We start from the raw sequence: 918 nt of genomic DNA, 5'->3' as shown, positions 1-918 counted from the left end.
CACATACATATTCACAGACACACGAGCATAGCAGCAAATCTTCTTTTTTTTTTCTTCTCTTTCTTTGTCTTCCAATCAATATCTTTTCTATCACCCTCATTCTCCTCTCTGTCTTCCAATCAGGCACTTTCCATCCACCGTGTCTCGTTTATTATTCGTGTGGTATCATGATGAAATCAGGCGCTCGTCAAAATAATGAAATCAAAGAAACGCACAATTTCCCAGCCATTCGGCAATATATACCAAACTGTCTTTTCCGACTCAACACCTTTCATGTCCAATTGAAAACACAAACACATTTCTGTGTTGGTGTTACTGAAACCTGTTGATCAAAGACATAAACAAATTTATATTCGCAGTTTTCAAGATCACTACCGCTATGGAAGTCACCTAACTTTGGTAGCCTTTTTCTCAGTAATTTTAACCCTGAAACCAGGCGATCTCCTTCAATCGCAAATATTTCGACTTCTAGTCAAGGTAAATGAGTATGAAAAAAAAAAAAAATCAAAAGCATCTTAACTATTCCGGCTCTATGATGATATCAATGAATCCATATTATGCACCAAAATGGACGAGCGCCTGATTTCACTACAATGCCACACAATTTTCGTTTCTCTCTCGCTGCCCGCTGAGGTAGGACCAGGGGAATGAACAATTTCCTTTGATAGGCAAAACTTGAACTATAAAAAGTAAAGCGAAATTCATCTTCAATTCATCTTCAATTTCACGTGAATTACACCTCTCAAATATCTGAGAATCTCTTCATTTTCACCGATAAAGATTATTATTCAGTGACGAGTTTTGAGTTTCTATGACAATTCTGTTCCAATATCCAAACCAGTAAAAAGAATACAACGTTTTTAAGCCATGAAAAAGGAAAGTACAACTTTATGTACCGAGCGGTCAGGTTAGCCCCCC

This window comes from Aplysia californica, unplaced genomic scaffold, assembly GCF_000002075.1.
Source record: "Aplysia californica isolate F4 #8 unplaced genomic scaffold, AplCal3.0 scaffold00539, whole genome shotgun sequence".
NCBI lineage: Eukaryota > Metazoa > Mollusca > Gastropoda > Aplysiida > Aplysiidae > Aplysia > Aplysia californica.
Note: the sequence above shows the minus strand (reverse complement) of the source record.